This window comes from Saccopteryx leptura, chromosome 12 (genome assembly GCF_036850995.1).
Source record: "Saccopteryx leptura isolate mSacLep1 chromosome 12, mSacLep1_pri_phased_curated, whole genome shotgun sequence".
Lineage (NCBI taxonomy): Eukaryota > Metazoa > Chordata > Mammalia > Chiroptera > Emballonuridae > Saccopteryx > Saccopteryx leptura.
The window spans coordinates 14,556,179-14,568,603 of NC_089514.1; the positions used below are offsets into that span (position 1 = coordinate 14,556,179).

The following is a 12,425-nucleotide window of genomic DNA, read 5'->3' on the forward strand; positions in this document are numbered from 1 at the left end:
GGACAGACAGACAGGAACGGAGAGAGATGAAAAGCATCAATCATCAGTTTTTCATTGCAACACCTTAGTTGTTCATTGATTGCTTTCTCATATGTGCCTTGACCGTGGGCCTTCAGCAGATCGAGTAACCCCTTGCTCGAGCCAGCGACTTTGGGTCCAAGCTGGTGAACTTTGCTCAAACCAGATGAGCCCGCGCTCAAGCTGGTGGCCTCGGGGTTCGAACCCGGGTCCTCTGCATCCCAGTCCAATGCTCTATCCACTGCACCACCATCTGGTCAGGCTCATGTCTCTATTTTAATCTTGCCCCAGACCTGTAAATGTTAGGGGCAGGCACATTTTTAGATATATATGCATAGCCATAAATATATACATGGAAAATAAAATTAACATCACATCATACAGTAAAGTACAGCAAAGAAATTACAGTCAATAATATTGCAATAACTTTGTATGGTGTCAGGTGACTACTAGACCTATAGGAGGGATCACTTTATAAGTTATATAAATGTCTAACCACTGTGCTGTACACCTGAAACTAATACAATATTGAATGTCAACTGTAATTAAAACTTTTCACATTACAATAAAAAATACAAAAAATTTAAAAAGAAAAAGAACAAAAATTGAAAATAAATCACAGCATACAGAAATATCATTTCAAGATGCATTTGTGACCTAAATGTGAAAGGTAAAACTATTAAGCTTCTAGATGAATATTTAGGGAGTTATTTGCTCGACTTTGAGGTAGACAAAGATTTTTTTAAAACAGGGCATAAAACTTTAATTATTAAGTAAATTTTTATTAATTGGACTACATTAAAATTAAGAAGTTCTGTTCATCGAAAGATGATTATTAAAAGAGTGAAACAGTTAAGCAGAATGGAAGAAGGTATTTATAATATATAAATCTGGCAAAGGGCCTGACCAGGTGGTGGTGCAGTGGATAGAGCGTTGAACTGGGATGCAGAGGACCCAGTTTCGAGACCCCAAGGTCGCCAGCTTTAGCGCGGGCTCATCAGGTTAGAGCAAAAGCTCACCAGCTTGGACCCAAGGTCGCTGGCTTGAGCAAGGAGTTACTCGGTCTGCTGAAGGCCCACGGTCAAGGCACATATGAGAAAGCAATCAATGAACAACTAAGGTGTTGCAATGCACAACGAAAAACTAATGATTGATGCTTCTCATCTCTCCGTTCCTGTCTGTCTGTCCCTGTCTATCACTCTCTCTCTGCCTCTGTAAAAAAAAAAAAAAAAAAATCTGACAAAGGACTTGTAAGCAGAATATATAAACAACTCCTTAAAATCAGTTTGTTTTCCCCTATCAATATGTGGCTTTTATTGCATCTTTAAAATATCATAAATAAGTCTGAGGAATCATTTAGCATCTTGCTGTTTCTGTAGCTGGACAACTGGATCTTATTCTTCAGCCTGCCGATTTGTTCCTTTTTCAGAAACATAGACACCATCCAAAAATGTTCTGGTTTCCTTGTTTTCAACTGTAGTGGCCTACTGAATCAAAGCAGCTGAATTTAATACAAGTTCAATATCATTTCCTTCAAGAATCAACTCATCTTTCTGGGCTTAAGATACTGAATAAGCCATTCCTAACCTCATCCGAACCTTGTGGTTGTATTTTTTGCCCAAGTAATTTCTGATTTCAACAAGAGAACGATTCTCCTGAATCACGACGTTGATGGGGAAGTGAGCATACACAGACTTCACCTTGTAACAGAAGCCCAATAGAACCCCCTGGACAGTGTTCTATACATGACTGCAGACAGTGCACATGGTGGCTAGTTCTATTTCCCCGCCATTTACCAACCCAGAGCCTCTTCTTTTTCTTTATAAAGAGACTGAGTTCAACACTGATGTGATTGAAGTTTCTCCACACGGTGCTTCTGTGGTTCTTCACAATAACTGTCCATTCAGAGTGACGTCCACATTTTCTGGGACGTCAACCATCTGATTGCTGAGAATGGTCTTTATCCTCACAGTAGATGTGGCAAAGAACTAGAATCAATTTTTAAAAAATCAGACAACCCAATAGACAAATGAGCACATTCTTGAACTCCCAGAAGATAATATCCAAATAAACATATAACAAGATGGTCAACCTTATTATTTACCAGAGAAACAGTCATTAAAACTGCTGACCATAATAAGACTAACAATCTAAATTTTCCTGGGATGTGAAGCAACTGGCATTCCCATAATTCACCTTGGAAAATCCTTTGTTACTATCCGCCAAAGGTGAACATACACATACCCTATGGCCAAATAAGTGCACCTGAATATATGCCCAACATAAATGCACATATATGTTTGCTAAATATGTGTAAGGATGTATAGATAAAAAATGTTTGTAGCAACACTGTTCATAATATTCCCAGACTGTCAACAACCCTGGTCATTAACACTGAGAATAAATTGTGTATTCATACAACACTGAGAGTGAATGCACCCATTGCTCAGCACAGCAACGTGGTTAACTTCTACAGCATAATGTGCAGTGAAAGGAGCCAAACATTAAAGAGTACATAAAAGACAAAATGGGAAAAAGTCACCTGTAGCATTAATTAGTCATGGCAATGGGAGGTGGTGACTGGACGAGGCATGAAATAATATTCTATTTCTTTTTTTTTTCTTTTTTTTTTTTTTACAGAGACAGAGAGAGAGTCAGAGAGAGGGATAGACAGGGACAGACAGATAGGAACGGAGAGAAATGAGAAACATCAATCATTAGTTTTTCATTGTGCGTTGCAACACCTTAGTTGTTCATTGATTGCTTTCCCATATGTGCCTTGACCGTGGGCCTTCAGCAGACCAAGTAACCCCTTGCTGGAGCCAGCGACCTTGGGTCCAAGCTAGTGGGCTTCTTGCTCAAACCAGATGAGCCCGCGCTCAAGCTGGTGACCTTGGGGCCTCGAACCTGGGTTCTCTGCATCCCAGTCCGACGCTCTATCCACTGCGCCACTGCCTGGTCAGGCTATTCTATTTCTTGATCTGGCTAGTGTTCACACAATTGCGTAGGGGGAGGATGCACAGGGGAAAGAACGGGTCTGATTTGATTCCCCTCTCAAATCGTGCAGTTCAGTCCCTGCCAGGCCAAGAGAATAATGTGTATAATCTTCCTTCTGTAAACTCTTTATATTCCCTACAAAGGTTCTTCCCAGAACTCTCTTGGGAATGGGAAACTGTTGGCTTCTAGCAGAAACATTTCGCTAATTTTCCAGGACTAAGTCCCCAGAGAGGATTGATGTCATGTCAAAAATTGCTTCACTGTGTGTTATTTCTTCCCTGATACTCTATTGCACCCTGGAATAATCACTGAAGTCAAGTCTGGGGCTTTGCTAGACCTGACAATGGTCCCGGCCTCCCCTTTGTGAGACTATGTTTTTGTTGCTTCAGTGTTTGGCCAATTTTTTTTCACTGCCTCCCAAGTGTCTTAAAAAGCATCACTGGCAAATACAGATGGAGCTTCAAGCATTGGCCTGCTCCACACTTACAAAAGCATCGCTTACAATCATAAGAACTTGAGTAATATTAAGGTGACCAACTTTTTTTTTTATTCATTTTAGAGAGGAGAGGGAGAGACAGAGAGAGAGAGAGAGAGAGGAGAGACAGAGAGAGAGAAGGTGGGAGGAGCTGGAAGCATCAACTCCCATATGTGCCTTGACCAGGCAAGCCCAGGGTTTCAAACTGGCAACCTCAGCATTTCCAGGTCGATGCTTTAAACACTGCACCACCACAGGTCAGGCCAAGGTGACCAACTTTTTTACAATGAAAAGGAAGACAAAAATAAATTGAAGAAAACAATATCGTAAGTAAAAGAAACATTTTATTCATTGCAATAATAATACACTATAATATGATAAATGCATAATAAAAACATTTGTAAAAAAAACATTTGTAACATTTTATATTGTAATTATGCTTATATGCCTATTAATTTTTAATAATGACTGTAAGAAAAAAGTACTCATTTAGTAAAACTAAATATCAAACAAAACCACTAATTTGGAGTGATATTCAGGTGTATTTATCATTTTTTAATTTAAAAAGTCTGTTTTATGCAACCATTTGATCAAAATGTATTATTAATAAATATGGTTTGAGTTTAGATTTCCACTTTAAAACTCAAATTTTGGGAAAATACTTGTAAATAAAATTATACATATTTGGAAATTATTAAATAGATAATGAATTAATAAAACATAAATTGTGCTTACCTGTCTATGACTGAGTATTCACTGAGAAATAATCGTGAGTCTGCAATGTCATATGTGCTGTGTCGTGTTTCAGTAAGAAGTACACAAAGCCAATTGCATGCTCAGTATATCACATGCTCTCTCAAGGTCTCCCGTGCAAAGTGCATGCGTCTCATAATCGCGTCTCACCGCACTGTACTGATCCTTGATGAATCGTCATGTCAAATACAAATACATTACATCACACACAATGGATCAACTCTGCATCCATCAAATATGAACATTTACAGATTAGTCTTCCAATATCAAAAAGGAGGACATGTATAAATAAAATAAAATAAAAAGGAGGACATGAAGGAGGACACTTTTTGAGGGAGGATGGAACTTACAAAAGAAGGACTGTCCTCCCTGAAGGAGGAGGATTGGTCACCCTACTAATATGACTTTCATGAAGGCCTACATTTACCCCACTAGAATTCTCCTTGGGCTAACATGGCCCTGAGGGGGCTGAAAAAGAAGATTGCTCTCACATTTTAAAGGTATGTTATTACAGACATTATTGTAGATGCAAAAAGATAACAGACAGGCTTGATTAAGGTAAAAAAGAACCTCATTAGAGAAAAATACCACCCTAGGGCATGACTACTGATAGATATATGAATTTACCAGAAATTCCAACTGCCTTTTGGTTGTTCCACCTGACTGTCTGACCTCACCCTTACTTACTGGATAATCACCACTGAGGCAGTAGAGTTCCAAGGAGCTGGTCAAGCCTGACCAGGCGGTGGCGCAGTGGATAGAGCATCAGTCTGGGATGCAGAAGGCCCGGGTTGGAGACCCCGAGATCACCAGCTTGAGTGCGGGCTCCTCTGGTTTGAGGAAAAGTCCACCAGCTTGAACCCAAGGTCGCTGGCTCCAGCAAGGGGTTACTTGGTCTGCTGAAGGCCCGCGGTCAAGGCACATATGAGAAAGCAATCAATGAACAACTAAGGTGTTGCAACGCGCAATGAAAAACTAATGATTGATGCTTCTCATCTCTCTCCGTTCCTGTCTGTCTGTCCCTGTCTATCCCTCTCTCTGACTCTCTCTCTGTCTCTGTAAAAAATAAATTAATTAATTAATTAAAAAAAAAGAAGCTGGTCAACCGCCCTAAGGAAGAGCGTTCTAGAAAGCCCCAACTGTAAATCCGCAGGAGGAGACATACCAGAACTTCTGACTCAGTACCTCCTCAGGCTCTCCCAAACCCTATAAAAATTCGCCCCCTAGTCTGTACCAGTACCCTTCTCCGGGAGAAGTGTCCCAGCAGGTCTTTCTCCTCTAATAAAGCCTGCACATCTGGTGTTCGAGTGTCGTCTCATTCTTACAACTACCCGTCATGAACTGCTTTTAGTCAGAAAGTTTTAGTTTGGGGCCTGACCTGTGGTGGTGCAGTGGATAAAGCGTCGACCTGGAATGCTGAGGTCGCCGGTTTGAAACCCTGGGCTTGCCTGGTCAAGGCACATATGGGAGTTGATGCTTCCAGCTCCTCCCCCCTTCTCTTTCTCTGTCTCTCTCCTCTCTCTCTCTCTCTCTCTCTCTCTCTCTGTCACTCTCTCTCTCCTCTCTAAAAATGAATAAATAAAAATTAAAAAAAAAAAAAAAGAAAAGAAAGTTTTAGTTTCAGACTACCCTGTGTGGTTACTTGATCTTTGAGTTTACAAGGCCACCATGTAGGCCTCTCCTGAGATCGTCAGGTTCGGTATGTGGCCCCTCTTTTATTTACAGTATCATGGGCTTTTAGCATGAGTGACTCCCTTTTGGGCATGTGGTTTTTTGTTTACGGTAATTAATTTGTACAGATGTGCTACAGATGCACGAGGGTTTAAGATAACCCCAGGTGAATACCCCAAGTGATCTCCATCTGTAAGTATAAAATATGGCACAGCCTGGCCTGTGGTGGTGCAGTGGATAAAGCCTCGACCTGGAACACTGAAGTTGCCGGTTTGAAACCCCAGGATTGCCCAATCAAGGCACATATAGGAGTTGATGCTTCCTGCTCCTCATCCCCTTCTCTCTCTGTCTCTCTTTCTCCCCTTTCTAAAAATGAATAAATAAATAAATAATTTTAAAAATATGGCACATCTACATTAATGCTTAAATCATAAAGCTTTGAGTTGTCACCTGCTTGAGAGCAGAATCTCAGCTTCTCTTTTCCTAGACCCTCTCTCCCAGCTATCTTTGGAAGCCTCCAAAGGCACCCTCATGTGCTATAAACCTCCGTTTCCGCCTGGTATCACCATTTTCTTCTGATAGATACATGAATTCCAAACTGCTCTCTTGATTCCGCTTATCTGCCAGACCTCGCTCTTACTGGACTATCGCCCCTGAGACAGAGGAATTCCAAGAAGCTGACAAGCTACCCCAAGGAGAAGCATTCCGGACATACCAGGACTTTTTTTTTTTTTCTTTTCTGAAGCTGGAAACGGGGAGAGACAGTCAGACAGACTCCCGCATGCGTCCGACCGGGATCCACCCGGCACGCCCACCAGGGGCGAAGCTCTGCCCACCAGGGGGCGATGCTCTGCCCCTCCGGGGCGTCGCTCTGCTGCAACCAGAGCCACTCTAGCGCCTGGGGCAGAGGCCAAGGAGCCATCCCCAGCACCGGGACTATCTTTGCTCCAATGGAGCCTTGGCTGCGGGAGGGGAAGAGAGAGACAGAGAGGAAGGAGGGGGGGGTGGAGAAGCAAATGGGCGCCTCTCCTATGTGCCCTGGCCGGGAATCGAACCCGGGTCCCCCGCACGCCAGGCCGACGCTCTACCACTGAGCCAACCGGCCAGGGCCCATATCAGGACTTTTAATTCAACACCCACTTGCTCAAGACTCTCCTTTTACCCTATAAATGTATCCCCCCAGCTTGTACTGGTGCCCTTCTTTTGGAGAAGTGCCCGGCAGGTCTTTCTCCTCTAATAAAGCCTGCACACCTGGTGTTTGAGTGCCGTCTCATTCTTACATCTGGTGCTGAAACCCGGGGCAGGGTTCTAACCGCCTGGACGATCCCTCTTTGCCGTCCAAACTTACAACCAGGGAAGCAATGGGCAGCGGCAGCTCGTCCCAGGCTTACTCCCTGATTCTCTTTGGACGTGTAATTGTAGGTCGATTGGCCGGCAGTCTAACCCTGTCCTGAACCCCTGCTGGACCAGGAAGGTAAGGAGTTTCTCCCTTCCCCTTCCCTGGTTGGCCTCCAAATTTCTCTCTAAAAACACCCCTTCCTGGTCAGATGGTTTTGACTTCCGACCCCATATTTATGAGTGGTCTGCCTCTACTCCTTTATGGACTTCTACGAAAGTCTAGGCGCGCCTAGCCAGGCCCTCTCCTATGTCCCAGGATCTTGGCCTTGGGGTGACGACCTCTTGTCTGAGACTCTTTCTACAGAGGTTTTCTCCTCTCAGAACTGTGACTGAAGGTGGGGACGCCCCCTTCTCTCACCAGTCTCCTCTACTGTGGGTTCCTCTCAGTCCAAACCGTCCAGCCAGGCTCCCCTCGGAACATGGGCTCCTCCCAATCTCAGGCCTCAGAGACTACTCTGTAAAGCCAGAAGGCAAGGCCAGGGCCACTATCACAGCCGCCTGGCCCATGCAGGTTCGCATTGGATTCGGACAGTCGGTAAAGAAACAGCGGAGCCAAAAACTGATGGGCCATAGCCTTTAATCCTACCTTGCACCCGGCGGGCAAGTAAAAATACACACTGGGCTCCAAAACCCAGTCACACTCAGTGCTCACAAAGCCACTGACTTATCCAAGTTTCCTAGAATCAAAGGTTTCTAGCTCACCAGCCTTATTCTCCTCAGTTCCCCATCTCCTTCCTTATCCCAGATACAAACTCTATACAAACTGGCATCTCACTCAGCACTCCGCCATCTTGGCTGCTTCTCCTGGCCTCCTCCACGTGGCCTCCTTTAGCTGCTGGCTCTACTCTCTCCGCTCTCTCATGCTAACCTCAGGAACCAAGAGCCAAGTCCCGTTTTGCCCCCATTTTATAGTGTAGCTTCACAACCTTTAATCCAATATACAAAGTAGGGAAGTCTCCAACCCAAAGTCACCTTCTGAGGCATGATTGGATTGCACCACCCCACATCAAAAAGGGTAGGAAAGGCTTAATCCCAAAACCAAGCCCCAGGCTACAAGGATTCCGCCTGCCTTTAGCCCACCCCAACACACATTAATATCACCTGGGCGATGGCTTCCTCGTGTTATCTTTAACAAAGTGAGCATAATACATTTTATCTGCCCAACATACTCCTCTACTTCTTTGGGACTCACTCTATTCTCTGAGGTTCACAGTTTGGGAGGTTTCTACTCCGAGCGGCTAGCTTCTATGGACTTCCTCGAAAGTCTAGGTGCCTAGCCAGGTTGCTTTCTACTACCATTACAATATCCTAAGAGATCTTGACAAATTTTGCCACCAGACAGAAAGGGCATCAAAGATTCCTTCTGTGCAGGCTTTTCTTCTCCCTTTGCTCCTGTCCTTAATTTCTGTGCCTTGTTCTACTCGCAGGCTGTTTTTAGCCAGAGAAACCTCACCTAAAACCTCTGCTCCTAATCTTTCCTTCTCCGTGGACTCCCAACTCTCTCTCTCCCTCCTGCCTGACCCCTGGGGCACCCCTCTCTCGGGACCCCTCTCTGGTTTCCCTGCAAATCTCTTTCTCTCAAGTCTCTTCCCTCCAGAAAGCCCCCTCCCTTCACAGGATCCTGTTTTCTCATTCACCTGCAAATACCAGTCTTTCTCCTCCCCTGCTGGCCAGGGGCCCCTCCCTTCTCCACTGTGTTCTTAAACCCTCCTCGCTCCTTACAGACTGGCAGCTCTGTCTCTTTTTCTTCTTTGACCCATCCCCCCACCCCACCAGCTTCGGCTGTCTTTTTTTCTTCTTCCTCCCATCCTTACCCCTCCTCAGAGACTGACTGCCTTCCACTACCCCTCGTCCTCTCCTCTCTCTTCAGAATTCTAAATCTTTTTACTCCTCTGACCACGTGGTGCCACACCAGTACTTCAACCTCCTCCTCCTCCTCCTGCAGATTCTGACCTTCCTTCTTTTGCATCCAGCTGCTCACACTGTCCATCCATCTGCTTTCTCTCTTCCTCCCCTCTATGCTAACTCCCTGCCATCTTGAAAAGCTAAAAAAAAAACCAGAATTGTCTATTGAGCTATGTGAGTGAATAATCTGTTTTGTCTCTTTGTCAGAAAACATCTCTAGTATAATTTTAATTGAAACAAGTAAAGCATGCTCATTTAAATTCCTTAATTCATAATGTGTATCTGAAGTCTTTGGTTAATGTGTAACTGTGTGTTTCTAAGGCCTTAGACCAATAATTACCCACCTCTTAAATCAAGGCTTATTCATCCCCACGGACTCTCCCTGAAATACCCCCATCCTTCCTGTTCGAAAACCTTCAGGGGCTTATCACCTCATACAAGCCTTACGCCTAAACAATGAGACAGTAATTCCCCTCCATCCAGTAGTCCCTAATTTCTACAAATTACTGTCACACATTCCCTCAAACACCACTCACTTCACAATCCTAGACCTCAAGAATGCCTTCTTTACCATTCCTCTACACCCTGACTCTTACTTTCTGTTTGCCTTTACCCGATGTAAAGCCAGTATCCAGGGCCACCGTCACAGCCGCCTGGCCCATGCAGGTTCGCATTGGAGTTGGACAGTCAGTAAAGAAACAACAGAGCCAAAAACTAATAGGCCATCTTCTTTAATCCTAGCTTGCAACCAGCGGGCAAGTAAAAACACACACTGGGCTTCAAAACCCACTCATTCAGTGCTCACAAAGCTACTGGCTTTATCCGAGTTTCCTAGAATCAAAGGTTTCTAGCTCACCAGACTATTCACCTCTGTTCCCCATCTCCTTCCTTCTCTCTGCACAAACTCTGCACAAACTGGCTTTTCCTTCAGCACTCTGCCATCTTGGCTGCTTCTCCTGGCCTCCTCCATGTGGCCTTTCTCTGCTCTGCTCTCTGCTCTCTCGTTCTGCCCCCATTTTATAGTGTAGAAATCAAAACCTTTAATCCAATATACAAAATAGGGAAGTCTCTAATACAAAGTCACTTATCTGAGGCATGATGGGATTGTACCACCCCACATCAGAAAAGGGTGGAAAAGGCTTAGTCCCAAAACCAAGCCCCAGGCTACAAGGATCCTGCCTGCCCACAGCCCACCCCCAACACACATGAATATAATCACGCCCATCTGAAGCAATCACCTGGGCACAGGCTTCCATGTGGGCAGTGCCATCTTTAACAAAGTGAGCATAATATATTTTATCTACCCAACACCCGGACACTAATGCAGCCCAGCAACTTACATGGACTGTCTTACCCCAGGGGATCAAAAACAGCCCACACCTGTTTGGGCAGGCAGTAGCTCAGGATTTAGCAGCATGCAAGCTCAAAACTAGTACTCTCTACAATATGTAGATAACCTACTCCTCTGCAGCCCCTCCCTGCCTGCCTCAAGGAGACACACCTCCACCCTTCTTAACTTCCTCACTGTGAAGGGATATCGCGTCTTCTCTGCTAAGGCTCAACTTCACTCTTAGTCCATAGTCTATCTGGGCATCGCCTTAACCACCACGACCTGAAGTCTCACCCTAGATCGAACTCAGACCCTCCACAGTCTCCAACCACCTACGACCACAGATCAAATCTTTTCTTTCCACAGTCTAATAGACCTCTTTAGACACTAGATTTCTAATTTAGCTCTCTTAGTCAAGCCCCTCAGTGAGATCTTTTGAGCATGGCTTTTTTTTTTTTTTTTACAGGGGCAGAGAGAGGGATAGTTAGGGACAGACAGACAGGAACGGAGAGAGATGAGAAGCATCAATCATCAGTTTTTTGTTGGTACACCTTAGTTGTTCATTGATTGCTTTCTCATATGTGCCTTGATCTGGAGGTTTCAGCAGACTGAGTAACCCCTTGCTTGAGCCAGCAACCTTGGGTCCAAGCTGGTGAGCTTTTTTTTTTTTTTTTTGCTCAAGCCAAATGAGCCCAAGCTCAAGCTGGCCTTGGGGTCTCGAACCTGGGTCCTCTGCATCCCAGTCTGATGCTCTATCCACTGCATCACTGCCTGGTCAGGCTTGAGATTGGCTTTTAAGGTCTATAATGGCCAAGGAAGTAACAGAAAAGTCAAATAAGGCCCAAAGAAGTTAGGAAATACCAGCTTTTGGCATTTGCTCTTAAAGGCTCCAGCACCCTAAAGGGCTTCATAGGACTCCATCAGGACCCTGCTCCAGAGTGGGGAAAAAATGTCATTGAACTCAAGCCTGCCAGGCTTCCTGGCCCCACCGATTGACACGACTGTGCTGTGGAAAGAGGGACACGAGAAGGTAAGCTGCTCCCTTGCTCCATGGAGGGAGGGTTCAGTCTCTTCTAGCCCTGCTCCAGCTACCTGTGACCTACCCTTGCCCAACATGCTGGGAATTGCCACTGAAGGCCCAAGGACATCATTCACGAGCCTAAGGTATTTCTTCCAAATAGCAGATAAACTAATCTCATTTCTTATAAACACAAGGGCCATCTACTATGCCTTGCCTGAATATTTGAGTATTATTTATCCCTCAAAGATCTCTACTGTGGGTATTGACAGTCTGATTTTGTTGTTTTATTTAATATCAAGTATCTCCTTTATTCCTCTTGTCTCAATGCCCCATGCCTATTGTAGGCTGGGACCTGCTGCTAATTCCAGCTAGAAACAATGATCACTAGGACTTAAACTCTAACTGCAAAGTGTAGAAATGTAACCACCCTTTCCCTAAGTACTTGCAGGATTTACAGGTTACTCAGCAAACTGTTCAAAGACTGTCCAAGAGGCGCTTCCAGCAGTACATCACCCAAGAACTGACTTTCACGTGGACAGGTCCACACACTGTGATCCTGACAACTCCTATTTCTGTTAATGGTAACTCTTTCCTCCACCCTGACCATCTGGAGCTCAAAAACAGAGAAACAAAACCGACCCCTTGTCCATCTATTCTCTATTCACCTCTCAGCCTGCCTCACCCAATCAGGGGCTTTCTACTTGTGTGGAACCAACACCTATATGTGTCTCCCTACTAATTGGACAAAAACCTGTACCCTAATATATCTCACCCCAAATATCAACCTAATCCCACCTCATGAGCCTCTTCCAGTTCCTAGTACACTACACGTCTAAGGACCAAACGAGCTATACAGG

At 44.6% G+C, this 12,425-nt stretch overlaps 1 pseudogene; it reads right to left on the minus strand.

Annotated features, from left to right (window-relative positions):
* Positions 1 to 1,412: 1,412 nt before the first annotated feature.
* Positions 1,413 to 9,302, minus strand: LOC136383857 (large ribosomal subunit protein uL6 pseudogene; annotated as a pseudogene).
* Between the last annotated feature and the right edge of the window lie 3,123 nt (positions 9,303 to 12,425).